Source organism: Anabas testudineus, chromosome 13 (assembly GCF_900324465.2).
Source record: "Anabas testudineus chromosome 13, fAnaTes1.2, whole genome shotgun sequence".
NCBI lineage: Eukaryota > Metazoa > Chordata > Actinopteri > Anabantiformes > Anabantidae > Anabas > Anabas testudineus.
Window position 1 is genome coordinate 2,498,550 of NC_046622.1, and position 13,000 is coordinate 2,511,549.

At 38.8% G+C, this 13,000-nt stretch overlaps 1 long non-coding RNA gene and 5 other non-coding genes across 6 annotated transcripts in view; all 6 read left to right on the forward strand.

Annotated features, from left to right (window-relative positions):
- Window positions 1–13,000, forward strand: part of LOC113169603 — a 24,962-nt gene continuing 11,962 nt past the window's right edge. The window contains exon 1 of the long non-coding RNA XR_003299571.1: window positions 1–162. This is a non-coding gene — a long non-coding RNA (uncharacterized LOC113169603). The remainder of the gene's footprint in view (window positions 163–13,000) is intronic.
- Window positions 1,637–1,827, forward strand: LOC113150088. Its single transcript, XR_003297643.1, has one exon. It is a non-coding gene; the product is annotated as a U2 spliceosomal RNA (small nuclear RNA).
- Window positions 3,412–3,602, forward strand: LOC113150072. Its single transcript, XR_003297638.1, has one exon. It is a non-coding gene; the product is annotated as a U2 spliceosomal RNA (small nuclear RNA).
- Window positions 4,822–4,985, forward strand: LOC113150022. The gene has a single exon (XR_003297626.1). It is a non-coding gene; the product is annotated as a U1 spliceosomal RNA (small nuclear RNA).
- On the forward strand, window positions 7,473–7,636 carry LOC113150151. The gene has a single exon (XR_003297657.1). It is a non-coding gene; the product is annotated as a U1 spliceosomal RNA (small nuclear RNA).
- LOC113150179 lies at window positions 10,539–10,702 on the forward strand. The gene has a single exon (XR_003297663.1). It is a non-coding gene; the product is annotated as a U1 spliceosomal RNA (small nuclear RNA).

Below are 13,000 nucleotides of genomic sequence, written 5' to 3' on the forward strand. Positions count from 1 at the left end.
TTAAATAGTTTTTTACAGTTTTAAGATTGAACTGAGTTTCCTGATTCAGCCACTGGGAGAACTCAATGTGCTAAATGTGCTAATTAAGCTAACGACCGGAACTTGACACTTGGAAAGACAGATTTGTTTTTAGCGACATTTCGGGACCAGCGGCTGTGTTAGGTAATTTAATGTACTTCTCTCTATTGATTCTTTTCCCTGAACATGTCTGTAATAGAAAAAGAAAAAAACAAACTAATTTTAAGGTTGTCTTTTATCAAGTGGGTTGGCTAACGTTAAATTAGCTACCTGTTAGCTAGCTACACGAATGACGCAGCTGCTTTTGCAGCGTTCGGAGACACTGAATGAGTGTAATTAGCTTTAAATATGTTTTTTAATCGAGTAACTGGATAAAACTCATGAAAAGTGAATTAAGTCCCTTTTAACGAAAGATTTTAATGTTAACCTGCTCAACTAACGTTATCTGGATTAGCTAACAACGCTGTACCGTGTTAGCTTGTTTAATTGGTCTAATGAACGACTTCATACCGTCACACCTGTGGAGAAAGGTAACGATGAAACTAGTTAGTTAAAACACCTGAGGAGAACTTTACCTGTGAAACAAACTATGGTTTATATGATTTGTGTTTTGTTTTTCATTTTAAACGACTGTTTCCTGATGATTTTACACTTTAAATTATCTGACACTGTTAAACTCAAAAACAGCTGCAACTTTTCAAACAAAACTCAGTTAAAATAATTCCTTAATTAATTTATTCATTTATAAAGAAGTTAAATAAGAAAAGGCATCAGATTCAGGAGTTAAGGGGAAAGTTAAATTTCCTTATAGGTGCAGCACAGATGTTCTTATTACTTTGATTTTAAAACAACGATGTCTAAAACCTTCTACCAAATATGTAAAATGTTTTATTGTAATTTCCAAATTAAAAAGGAGTTTTCTTTCTCTTTTTACATTTATACCAGGTTCAAACACCAACTTTCCTAAGTTTGGTCTAAGACCGTTTCAAACACTTTCAGACCAGGCCCGGGTCATAAACCACTCTACAGACCGGACTGATGTTTGTTTGTACTAAACCTGAGCATCATCTTTAAGAGAAGAGGTGGAAGAGACACTCTCACATGTTTCTGGAGGTGCAGACCCACCGTCCCCGGTTTCTCTCCCCGATAGAGGGGACGTGCAGCCGGCTGCAGAGCACAGTTCTCCCCTCTCTCCATTAGGAGGCGCCGGAGCTCCGTTTGTTGTTTGTTGTTGACGGATCGAACGTTATTTTCTTCTTTGACAGAGAAACAAGACAAAGTGTGTTTTTGTAGATTTGTCGTTGACCTGAACACATCCAACCCATCTGACGTTAGATTAGTTTAAAATAGAAGTTAAATAAAAGAAAACATCTTCACCGACGGTCTGGATTCTTATTGGACAAGAACGGTCACATGACCAGGAAGCGACGTGTAACCATGAGGTTAATTTGTTAAAATCACACGTTGTTTTAATTTAGTGGACGTTTTACTTTTTAGTTGTTGGAGTTCAGTTTGTTTTCTATCGGATGTATTAACTGTGATAATGAAGCGGTTGTTAAACCGTGACGGAGACAGTCTGTACGGAGAATGAGCGGTTCAGCTCCAGCGCCTTGTCAGTATCGCTTCTCGGCCTTTTGGCTAAGATCAAGTGTAGTATCTGTTCTTATCAGTTTAATATCTGATACGTCCCCTACCCGGGGACCATATATTAAATTGATTTTTGGAGCAGGGAGATGGAATAGGGGCTTGCTCCGTCCACTCCACGCATCGACCCGGTATTGCAGTACTTCCAGGAACGGTGCACCCCCTCTCTCATGTTGAATATTAAAATTATAAATGTTGTGACTTGAATATAGAAGGAGACATTTAGCAGAACATGATCTTGAAGATTCTGCTGCAGGTTTTTATTTAGTTGTTGTTTATTTATAATTTTCTATTTCTACAGTTCTTATTTAGCAGAATGATCCTGAGTGGTGTTTACATTGTAAAATAAATGTACAAACACACGCTGGGTTTTATTGTTCTGTCCTCAGATTGTCTGAGTTCTCTCATGAGCTCATTCTCTCAAAGTGAGAATTTATCCTGCATAATATCTGCAGCTGTTGTTTCCCCCACATGTCAGTAGTAAGACACATGTACTGCAGACGTTAATGAAGTACTTCTATGAAATGCTATTACTTCTGTTGTAGTTTGTTTATATATTACTGGGTACATAGGGAGAAGTGTGTAGATGAAGAACACAGTTCACAGTTCAGATCAGTAGATGGCAGCAGTAGAACAGTCACACTCAGCAGGAAGTGGCTGCAGTGGGAGAAGGAACAGATGACATGTATGTTTTAAAATTCTTTCTCTGAATTGGATTAAATAATTTCTGATTAGCTGTGTTTTAGTTTTGATCTTAGTTTGCAGTTAGTATAGATAAATGATTTTTACATTAGCTTGTGTTCTGTATAATGGGAGACATTTATGTTTTATGATATAAAGTGTAACTAAGATTTGTCAGTATTTATACTAAACAGCTTCTTCTGTAGTGAACTGCTGCAGATTCACAGCCCTGTTTCTCAGATCAGTACCTGAACATCAGCCTGTTCTACACGTTACATCTTGAGATAAATCTCCTAACTTTGTATTTTTGTTGTGGCACAGACGGAGCTTATCCAGATTACAAAACACCTTCATACCTGCAGTGTGGATTTTCTTGATTTTTGCAGATTCCATGTTCACATGTCACATCTTTAATGATATAGATGATTAATGGTCAAGACGACAGGATGCGTTGGAAGTATTGGTAAATGTCAGTTTGTAACTTGGCTCCATGTCTCCAGACACTACGCTCTGCCTGTGTGATTCAGACGTCATGTAATTAGTGGGTGAAGGACAATGATCTCATATTGTACAACAGTTTAAAGTCGTCTGCAATTATCTGTAATGTTTGTATGATATTTTAATCCACGGTGAGTTCACGGTGAAGTGTGCGCATCTATCATCACACAGCTGTGTTGAGCACCGAACTTCAGTTTACCGAGCCGGTACCACGTGTTTGTGGATCGTACGTCTGTGGGAGTAAAACTTCCCCAACACGTTGTTGTTTGTCAGGATGTCAGCAGACTGAACAGACTCTTCTTCACTTTTCGTTTGTGCTGCATGTTTACCTGTCCAACCTCTTTTCTCATTGGACGAGGACGTTATGACGTAACGGACACGCCCCCACGCGCCGAATTACAAATCAAAGTAAAAATAAAAGAAAAGAAAAGAAATAAATCAAAGTTTTGTTGTTTGTCAGGTGTTTTACATTAGAGCTCTAAGTCACCTAAACACACCAGGGAGCACCTGACCCCTCAGTGACAGGGGCTGTACGGGGAAGGAGCGGTTCAGCTCCAGCGCCTTGTCAGTATCGCTTCTCGGCCTTTTGGCTAAGATCAAGTGTAGTATCTGTTCTTATCAGTTTAATATCTGATACGTCCCCTACCCGGGGACCATATATTAAATTGATTTTTGGAGCAGGGAGATGGAATAGGGGCTTGCTCCGTCCACTCCACGCATCGACCCGGTATTGCAGTACTTCCAGGAACGGTGCACCCTCTCTCTCTGTGTTCAAAGACAAACTGGTCCAGTTTACACCAGAACCTGGTTTAACTGAAACATCACGACTTCATCAGAACCGTGCACTAACGTTACGTCCCGGTCCGGTTCGGTTCTGTTGATTAGCTCCGTGACAGGAGGATGAAACCGGAAATCAGTTGCGTTCAGGGTCGTGCAGCAGTGTGGTCATGTTTATCTGAACTTTACAACAAACCCGTTTTATTCCTGGTTCCCTCTTTCATTCACCGCTTGGTTTAATTAAAAACTTTTCTCACTGTTCAATTTAAGAGAGAACGAGTGAATTTGTGTCGAGTGAGCTTGAAATTACGGCCCAGCGTTACAAGGAACTGCTCCTAACTAAGAATCTCATCCCTCCTTATGTATCTAAGAGTTTGATTATTAGTTTCATTTGTAAGTGAAATGAGCTCAGCAGCATTTTCTGCATCTGATTCATATCTCAAAAAACAGTGTTAATAATTATTTACTGTGATCAAATACAGCAGGATACAAAAAAAAAAAAAAAAACCCTATTTAATAGACATTGTCTTGCAGTATTAAACAGTACAGTCACTGTTTACAGATTATCATTATTTGGAAGCTCCAGTTTTTAGTGCTGTTTAATGTTAATTATTGTATTTTCCTTAACATTATTTAGAGGTAAATTAAACACAGCAGTTTGTTGTTATAGTTGTTTCCTATTAAATAAAGATCTTTTTTAATCTAAACACAAACACTGCAGTTCAGTCTCCAGATCAGTAGGTGGCAGTGTCAGGAATTTCAGTTGTTCACTAAAAACAAAGAAGCAGGAAGTGGATGTAGATTGAGCTGGAGAAACATTTCTTTTGTGTGGTTTTAGTGTTTTCTCTGAATTAATGATGTGGCTTAAAGAACATTTCATCGTAGTACCATTTAGTTTGGGCTCATTTTAACATACGGTTACAGTGTTGGTCATTTTGTTTAAGATGAAATAGATAATGTAGATGAATGTGGGTTATCTTTTGTTGTGCAACTGCAGTGTTGCATGATAGGAAACATGCTGTTTCAAACTCAATATATAAATACTATTTTTCCCCCTTTGTACCAAACAGATTGTTCTGTATTCAGTTCCTACATATTAACATTTGTCCATATGCTGTGGTTTGTTAATGTGCAGATTGTGAGCACCATCAGTCAGTGTGGTTTGTCTGTGAATGACCCTGCTGTGTGTGAGCTGAACAACTCATACTTACCTGGCAGGGGAGATACCATGATCATGAAGGTGGTTCACCCAGGGCGAGGCTCAGCCATTGCACTCCGGCTGTGCTGACCCCTGCGAATTCCCCAAATGTGGGAATCTCGACTGCATAATTTGTGGTAGTGGGGGACTGCGTTCGCGCTCTCCCCTGATCAACTGTTCAATGATAAAACTGTTCTTAGTATATTTGACAGTGTAGAAGTTCAGTGATTGTAGTTTGATGTTGGAACAGACCTGAGGGGAATCCACTAAAATACAGTTTATTATAGTGATGGGAGTTTTGGGTCCTTGTACTGACCTGGTTCTGGTACTAATGGTTACGACACAGCTGTTATTCAGCATCACAGTCATCGTGATGTTCTTTATTTTTAATTGACCTATTCTAATGATCGACTTCAGAGCCTTTCTGTGCATTTGTTTCTTATTTAAGTTTCTTGTTTCTGGACACGAGTCAACACCGACATTAAGAACACGACTGGAAATGTGCTGAGGTTACCACAGCAGCAACTTGCACTAGTGTGCTGTGTATCCTAGTATTGTTATTGCACATCAAATCTGTTAAGGTTCAGCAAAACTAGGTACAATAAACACCTTTTTTCCACCATTTTAAACTATTTATAAACCAACAAAGTGAGACAGTGAAGTAGTGTAGACTTCTATACAGTCTGAAAAATCTGAAATGTACATTTTGGTCATCCAGATAATTTCTTCTTGCTGTTGTTCGCCCTGTAACAAGGCATATACAGTAAATATAGAAACAGTTCTTCAAGTATTCTACACTGACGGAGACTAATGCAACACTCCTGTAATCAGTCCCGTCATATAGGTGATAATGTGGAGTTTTTGATGAAACAGTTTCAGATTAGTGTTGGTTCAGCTTTATGATTGAGTAAATGAGAACAAAAAATAGGATGCAAGCAAAACTTCAAGGCTTCTATAATCTTCTTAATTTGGGCTTCCCTGTGGCTGAAGACATAGCTAAATTAAAAAATGATAATGAAGTTAGTCAATGAAAAAAGTAAAGGTGTACTAATAAGAAGCAGAGTAAAACATTTTGAAGAAGATGAGAAATGCACTCGTTTCTTTTTCAAGAAATTGCCAAAAACTAAACAATGGACTGTCTAATCAACAAAAGAGGAAACACTGTAAAAGACTGGCAAAGTATTCTTGAACACATTTATGACTTTTATCCCAATCTTTACCAAGAAAAGCATGTGTCTGATGAAGAGATCAATTACTTTCTCTCAAAACTTTCAAAACAATTAGAAAAAGGAGACAGAGAAAATTCGGGCAAACAACTGACAATCTTAGACATAAAAGCTATGAAAAGTATGCAAAACAACAGAACTCCGGGTTTAGATGGTCTCCCAAGAGAGTTTTATGACACCTTTTGGGACCAACTTCAAACTTGTTGTTAGAAGTATATAAAGAATCTTTGTCCACAGGTTTACCTCCACCATCCACGAGAAGGGGCCTAATAACATTGCTTTTTAAGAAAGGACAAAAACATGACTTAAAGAACTGGAGACCTGTAACACTAGTTGGAGTAGATGTAAAAATTAAGGCACTATGCTTTCCAAAATAAACAATAGTCCACAAGATAATAGGCACTGAACAATTGTGCGGGGTATCCAGACGCCAAATGACAGACAGTTTGGTCCTCGCCCGTGATTTCTTCCTTTATTTGCCTAGAAAGGTTGATCCCACCTTTTGCATTTTAGGGTCAGAGCTAGAGAAAGCGTTTGACAGTGTTAGCCATACGTATTTCAAATCTGTCTTAGCCCACCTAGAGTTGGGGGAGATTTTCCAAAAATGGGTAAACCTCCTGTATACCAATTGCAAAAGTGTAGTGATGGTAAATGGGAGATTCATACCAACTGTCAACATAAAATCTGGAGTTCGACAAGGTTGCTCCCTCTCACCCATCTTATTTATACTGGCTATAGAACTTCTAGCATGCAGTTTTAAACAGAATAAAAATATTAGAGGCTTATGTATTTCAGAGATCAAAGAAAAGAATCCTGTCATACAGGTGATAATATAAAGTTTTGTTAAAACATTTTCAGATTAAAACTGTTTACATTTTTTTGGTTCAGCTTTATGATTGTTTTAGAAGCTGTAGTTTGAGGTGATGGTTAAACTTCACAGCATGTTATTGTTCAGTCTCCAGATCAGTAGGTGGCAGTATCAGAAATGTCAGGTGGTTAGAAACAGAAACAGGAAGTGGTTGTAATGTGAAGAGAAACGTTTTGTGTGTGTTTCTGTGTGTGTTAAGTCTTTTATTTGATTTACAGATGTGGAACAAACAACATTTGACTGCAGTTTGATTTGGCTTTGACTAGTTTGAGTTTACAGCCGCCTGTTGGTCATTTGTTGAAGGTAAAATAGATAAAACAGATGTTTTCCTGTTAGCATTGGACATGGAACTGCAGTGTTGCATGATGGGAAACATGCTGTTTCAAACTCAATATATAAATACTATTTTTCCCCCTTTGTACCAAACAGATTGTTCTGTATTGGATTCCTACATATTAACATTTGTCCATATGCTGTGGTTTGTTAATGTGCAGATTGTGAGCACCATCAGTCAGTGTGGTTTGTCTGTGAATGACCCTGCTGTGTGTGAGCTGAACAACTCATACTTACCTGGCAGGGGAGATACCATGATCATGAAGGTGGTTCACCCAGGGCGAGGCTCAGCCATTGCACTCCGGCTGTGCTGACCCCTGCGAATTCCCCAAATGTGGGAATCTCGACTGCATAATTTCTGGTAGTGGGGGACTGCGTTCGCGCTCTCCCCTGATCAACTGTTCAATGATAAAACTGTTCTTAGTATATTTGACAGTGTAGAAGTTCAGTGATTGTAGTTTGATGTTGGAACAGACCTGAGGGGAATCCACTAAAATACAGTTTATTATAGTGATGGGAGTTTTGGGTCCTTGTACTGACCTGGTTCTGGTACTAATGGTTACGACACAGCTGTTATTCAGCATCACAGTCATCGTGATGTTCTTTATTTTTAATTGACCTATTCTAATGATCGACTTCAGAGCCTTTCTGTGCATTTGTTTCTTATTTATGTTTCTTGTTTCTGGAAACAAGTCAACACCGACATTAAGAACACGACTGGAAATGTGCTGAGGTTACCACAACAGCAACTTGCACTAGTGTGCTGCATAATTTCTGGTAGTGGGGGACTGCGTTCGCGCTCTCCCCTGATCAACTGTTCAATGATAAAACTGTTCTTAGTATATTTGACAGTGTAGAAGTTCAGTGATTGTAGTTTGATGTTGGAACAGACCTGAGGGGAATCCACTAAATACAGTTTATTATAGTGATGGGAGTTTTGGGTCCTTGTACTGACCTGGTTCTGGTACTAATGGTTACGACACAGCTGTTATTCAGCATCACAGTCATCGTGATGTTCTTTATTTTTAATTGACCTATTCTAATGATCGACTTCAGAGCCTTTCTGTTCATTTGTTTCTTATTTAAGTTTCTTGTTTCTGGACACGAGTCAACACCGACATTAAGAACACGACTGGAAATGTGCTGAGGTTACCACAGCAGCAACTTGCACTAGTGTGCTGTGTATCCTAGTATTGTTATTGCACATTAAATCTGTTAAGGTTCAGCAAACCTAGGTACAATAAACACCTTTTTTCACCATTTTAAACTATTTATAAACCAACAAAGTGAGACAGTGAAGTAGTGTAGACTTCTATACAGTCTGAAAAATCTGAAATGTACATTTTGGTCATCCAGATAATTTCTTCTTGCTGTTGTTCGCCCTGTAACAAGGCATATACAGTAAATATAGAAACAGTTCTTCAAGTATTCTACACTGACGGAGACTAATGCAACACTCCTGTAATCAGTCCCGTCATATAGGTGATAATGTGGAGTTTTTGATGAAACAGTTTCAGATTAGTGTTGGTTCAGCTTTATGATTGAGTAAATGAGAACAAAAAAATAGGATGCAAGCAAAACTTCAAGGCTTCTATAATCTTCTTAATTTGGGCTTCCCTGTGGCTGAAGACATAGCTAAATTAAAAAATGATAATGAAGTTAGTCAATGAAAAAAGTAAAGGTGTACTAATAAGAAGCAGAGTAAAACATTTTGAAGAAGATGAGAAATGCACTCGTTTCTTTTTCAAGAAATTGCCAAAAACTAAACAATGGACTGTCTAATCAACAAAAGAGGAAACACTGTAAAAGACCGGCAAAGTATTCTTGAACACATTTATGACTTTTATCCAAATCTTTACCAAGAAAAGCATGTGTCTGATGAAGAGATCAATTACTTTCTCTCAAAACTTTCAAAACAATTAGAAAAAGGAGACAGAGAAAATTCGGGCAAACAACTGACAATCTTAGACATAAAAGCTATGAAAAGTATGCAAAACAACAGAACTCCGGGTTTAGATGGTCTCCCAAGAGAGTTTTATGACACCTTTTGGGACCAACTTCAAACTTGTTGTTAGAAGTATATAAAGAATCTTTGTCCACAGGTTTACTTCCACCATCCACGAGAAGGGGCCTAATAACATTGCTTTTTAAGAAAGGACAGAAACATGACTTAAAGAACTGGAGACCTGTAACACTAGTTGGAGTAGATGTAAAAATTAAGGCACTATGCTTTCCAAAATAAACAATAGTCCACAAGATAATAGGCACTGAACAATTGTGCAGGGTATCCAGACGCCAAATGACAGACAGTTTGGTCCTCGCCCGTGATTTCTTCCTTTATTTGCCTAGAAAGGTTGATCCCACTTTTTGCATTTTAGGGTCAGAGCTAGAGAAAGCGTTTGACAGTGTTAGCCATACGTATTTCAAATCTGTCTTAGCCCACCTAGAGTTGGGGGAGATTTTCCAAAAATGGGTAAACCTCCTGTATACCAATTGCAAAAGTGTAGTGATGGTAAATGGGAGATTCATACCAACTGTCAACATAAAATCTGGAGTTCGACAAGGTTGCTCTCTCTCACCCATCTTATTTATACTGGCTATAGAACTTCTAGCATGCAGTTTTAAACAGAATAAAAATATTAGAGGCTTATGTATTTCAGAGATCAAAGAAAAGAATCCTGTCATACAGGTGATAATATAAAGTTTTGTTAAAACATTTTCAGATTAAAACTGTTTACATTTTTTTGGTTCAGCTTTATGATTGTTTTAGAAGCTGTAGTTTGAGGTGATGGTTAAACTTCACAGCATGTTATTGTTCAGTCTCCAGATCAGTAGGTGGCAGTATCAGAAATGTCAGGTGGTTAGAAACAGAAACAGGAAGTGGTTGTAATGTGAAGAGAAACGTTTTGTGTGTGTTTCTGTGTGTGTTAAGTCTTTTATTTGATTTACAGATTTGGAACAAACAACATTTGACTGCAGTTTGATTTGGCTTTGACTAGTTTGAGTTTACAGCCGCTTGTTGGTCATTTGTTAAAGGTAAAATAGATAAAACAGATGTTTTCCTGTTAGCATTGGACATGGAACTGCAGTGTTGCATGATGGGAGATGTGATGTTTCAAACTCACTATATAAATACCATTTTTCCCCCTTTGTACCAAACAGATTGTTCTGTATTGGATTCCTGCATATTAACATTTGTCCATATGCTGTGGTTTGTTAATGTGCAGATTGTGAGCACCATCAGTCAGTGTGGTTTGTCTGTGAATGAGGCTGCTGTGTGTGAGCTGAACAATTCATACTTACCTGGCAGGGGAGATACCATGATCATGAAGGTGGTTCACCCAGGGCGAGGCTCAGCCATTGCACTCCGGCTGTGCTGACCCCTGCGAATTCCCCAAATGTGGGAATCTCGACTGCATAATTTCTGGTAGTGGGGGACTGCGTTCGCGCTCTCCCCTGATCAACTGTTCAATGATAAAACTGTTCTTAGTATATTTGACAGTGTAGAAGTTCAGTGATTGTAGTTTGATGTTGGAACAGACCTGAGGGGAATCCACTAAAATACAGTTTATTATAGTGATGGGAGTTTTGGGTCCTTGTACTGACCTGGTTCTGGTACTAATGGTTACGACACAGCTGTTATTTACGTTATTACACGGCTTTCGGGCAGTCTGTTAGAGCGTCATGGCGTCTGGACAGAACCAGTTATCTCGCAGGAATGCTGTTCGATTTGAACTGTTGGAAGATCTTCAGATGGATCGTCTACAATTTAGCAGACAAGTTCTGCAAAAAGACCTCGGTTTTACTACAAACCAGTTGGACTATATCTTCGCCTACCCGGGAAAGAAGATTTTTGAAGTGATATTTACGACATTTAAACTTTTTGAAAAATGACTGGAAACGTTTGAAAATAAGAAGAAAAAGTTGGTTTATTTACAGAAGATTTCTGTGATACCCTTAGCAGAACGAGATATGAAAACAGTCCATGTTGTCATTTTCTCTGAAAAAGTAAGAAACCAAGATGTTGGGACATGGCTGTCAAGGTACTGGGAGGTGTTCAACGGGACTGAAGTAGTTGACATTGATGGAATTAAAACCGGAACCCGACGTTTTCAAGTGCGCCTAAGGAGACGAGACGGAGCACTGGAACACCTTCCAAGCTCCATCCAACTGGGAGCTTTCAGGGGAGCTGTGTTTTACCCCGGCCAACCAAAGGAATGTCGGAAATGTGGCAGTTTGCAACACTTAGCTTCTGAATGTACTCAGATCTTCTGTAAAAATTGTAAAGCTACAGACCACTCATCTTTACAATGCTCCATTCCACTTAAGTGCAACCTTTGCTCCTCAACTAAGCATAAGTTTAAAGACTGTCCTCAGGCTTATGCTAATCGAGTAAAACTTAGCACTACACCTTTGCTTCACTCACAAGTTGAGGAGAGAATGGAGCTAATACAAATAAAAGAATCATTCCCAAAGAGAAACGACGACCAAGTAGTTGTAATCACAGGAGAAAAGGCACCAGAAATACCCCTAGAGGATTCAACTGAACAGGACACAGGGGAGCAGAAGAACGTATTAGATTGGAGTGAGGAATCTTCGAATACACCTGAAGAACCGGATATACCGCAAGCTTCTCAAGAATTTCAACTGAATAAAGATTACCCTCTGGACACTAAAGAACCAACTTCAAACATGGAGACATCACAAGATTGCAGAGACTTTCTGGAAACTATAATGAGCGGAATCCACTTACCTTCAGACTCCCAAGAAACCCTGGTTGCAGCCAGAGAGACATCTGAACTTAGTCTGGAAAACTTGTCGCTTCCCCCGTTTCAACAAACCACATCGCAGAAACGTCAACAAGAGACATCAACAGAGAATTCTCCAACCTCATTACAAGAACAAGAGGTAGGCCTTCTTTGCCATCTGTGTCAACCCCCTTTCTTGAGCCTGAGTCTCTAGACACATTTTCTACAGTTACTTGTATAAAAGGGGTTGAAAATGATTCTCAGTATAAACAGCTGAAAAAGAAGAAGAAAAGAAAGCCTTTAGATGATGAGGAAAACCAGGAGACCTAATCCTTGTAATTTTCCCGATGACTCACTTTCATATTGTGACACTTAACACTAGAGGCCTTAATGACCCTGTTAAATGCCAAACTATCTTTGACCACCTAAATAAGAGTATTGGTGACATATTCCTATTGCAAGAATGTAACATCCCCTGTAGAGATAATTATCAGTCTTACCAAAAAAGATGGAAATATGGGGAATCCATTTGGTCAGGTGACAATAAAAACAGATCATCCGGGGTGGTCATTTTGTTAAAGGGCAGTTACTTGTCTATACAAAAGGTGCAAAGAGTCATCGATGGTAGACTTCTGTGTGTTGACCTTGAATTAAACGGGACTAAGATAAGGATACTCAATGTCTATTGTTCACCTGATCTCAATGAACGCCTTGAATTACTCGAAGCTTTACAACCCCTCACCTTCTGCGATCGGGAGGTTGTAATAGGAGGAGATTTTAACTGTATTATTGAAAAGTCGGACCGTATGTCGGCTTCTGCTACCTCTGGTAATTTGGACCGTAGTTCTCATACATTGAAAGAATTAATAAAAGATTGTAATTTAACTGACGTTTTTAAGTTAAAAAATCCATTAGAGCCAGGTTTTACCTGGACAAATGGTAAATCCTTTTCTCGTTTAGACCTAATATTGACCTCAAAGGGGATTTCCCCGGTGGATTGTACAATAAC